We start from the raw sequence: 2,096 nt of genomic DNA on the forward strand, positions 1-2,096 counted from the left end.
GTTACTGCACATCAGGAATTCAAACCTAATATCGGCTTCGGGACAATCAGAATACTTGGTAACAGACAAGACAATAAAAAGCTCGAAGGGAAATGGCACCGGTTGTAGGAGAACTGGTTCACAGTGACATGGGTGTGTCTGCAGTGGGTGGGATCAGACTGTTTCCATGTATCCATAATGAATGTCTCACCCTTTATTTTGGAAGAGTAAAACTGATAGAGCGTGATAACCATCTGGGTAGTGGCAATCTGAAGATTAGACTCACTGACAGCCTGGTTACAATACCTTGTCAGTTAGGTTTGTGTAAATGTCTGTGGCGCAATTGGTCAGCGTGTTTGCCTGTTAACTGAAAAGTTGGTGATTCAAAACCACCCAGAGGGTTAAGGTTTTTACTGTTTTTCCCCCTCATCACCAATCATTGCCACACAGTTCTGGATTGTCATTGGGTACTTGGGCTGCAAGATATCATCCCCAAAACGGTGGCAGGTCTTTTGTTGTCCAGTGAGCTCCCACAAAAACAGCTTCTTTTTAAAATTACATTTTCTGTCAAATACAATGAGAAAAGATTTGGACCCACTATGTACCTTCATCTAACCCATTAGAAATTCATGAAATTATTGGAATCAAACGAACGCAACAATTATTCTCTCTTCATCAGCTCCACAGTGAGTGAGACAGGGAAAAGCAGAAAAGCAGCAATATTCCGGCCCCGCGCTCTCCAATCACCCACTGCCAGCAGAAAACGGCGACTGCAGCTTCAATCAGCAGGTTACTGCCCATCCCTGGAACGCAAGATACTCCAACCCAGACCAAACCTCCCAATACAATGGGCATAGGCTCAGGAAAACACAGGTAGATTATATCCCGGTCACTAAACCTCTGAGCAGCATTTACAGGATACCCGAGTGAGTGAGTCACAAATAAAAGTCACACAAACTTTCTAATTCTTTTCACTGTAAAACTCCTTCATTTTATTGGAAAGCTGACTGTTGTGAATCTGAAAATGAGCACCATGGGATTTGTTTTACGAATGACTTGTTTTCCATTGTTTGTCCGTCAGGTTTGCAATTCAATTTGTGTTGGATGTTGATGTGAATCTAATTTCAAAATGAGGACACAAAGCAGGTAAATATTAAATCCAGGAGACAATCCTGAGGAAAATGGATCACGTTATTTGGAAGGAGGTGCAGCTAAGAAGTGGAAGATGTGAATAATGATATTGATGATTGAGAGGAATGTATTGCAACCTTGTGGCTTTTGTCGGCCGATTATGTCCCACACTTCAAAATTCAGACCAAGCTGAGGTATTAGGTGGAAAGCAACAGGTTTATCCATGTATGTTGGGATACAAAACAGCTCTTCACATTCCTGGCTAGCTCAGTCGGTAGAACATGAGACTTTTAATCTCAGGGTCGTGGGTTCAATCCCCATGTTGGGTGCTGTAGTACTTTAAAAATCTGGTTAAGAGTTGTACGGTCTGGAAGCATTGACTCTGTGTCTCCCTCCAGCTGCTGCGTTTTTCCAACATTTTCTGTGTTTGTTTCAGATTTCCATCATTTGCAGTAATTTGCTTTTATCTTTTTTACTTTTAAATCTTGCTGCTTAAAAAAAACAACTAATCACTGCAGCTCCTGTGAAACTTACAAGGCAGACATTCATCACTGAAAGCAACTGAAACACATCAAATTCAAAGCACTTTATTGTCGCATTTCTTCCTGCTTCTGTCCCTGTCTCGCCTCCAGCTCCCTCTGCCCGTCCAGCTCCCAGGTTAATTAGCTGCTCGATGCAGACACAGCCAGTTGGTGGGAATGGATAAAACTCGTGGGTAAAGAGACACCTGGATCTCATCTTCCTGGTTCTCCCAGATACTGATTACAGGAATGTGCCCAGTGCCGATTATCCACACTCACACTTACTCTCCTCCCAGTTGTTCAGCTTTGAAATTGATTTTTACTCTGTGAAGAAAGCAGAGCTGTGATAAGCTTATATTGTTCAGCAGATGTACTGCAAGAAGGGACATAACAGGCTGATGGTAACAGTGCTCTTTGGACGTGGTGAGCTCCAGGGAAGGATTGGCACCATTAATGTGTCGCTCA

The 2,096-nt window shown here is 42.8% G+C and overlaps 1 non-coding gene across 1 annotated transcript; it reads left to right on the forward strand.

Moving 5' to 3' along the window:
* Window positions 1-1,366: 1,366 nt before the first annotated feature.
* trnak-uuu (transfer RNA lysine (anticodon UUU)) lies at window positions 1,367-1,439 on the forward strand. The gene has a single exon. It is a non-coding gene; the product is annotated as a tRNA-Lys (tRNA).
* Window positions 1,440-2,096: the final 657 nt, after the last annotated feature.

Source organism: Cetorhinus maximus, chromosome 23 (assembly GCF_964194155.1).
Source record: "Cetorhinus maximus chromosome 23, sCetMax3.hap1.1, whole genome shotgun sequence".
Lineage (NCBI taxonomy): Eukaryota > Metazoa > Chordata > Chondrichthyes > Lamniformes > Cetorhinidae > Cetorhinus > Cetorhinus maximus.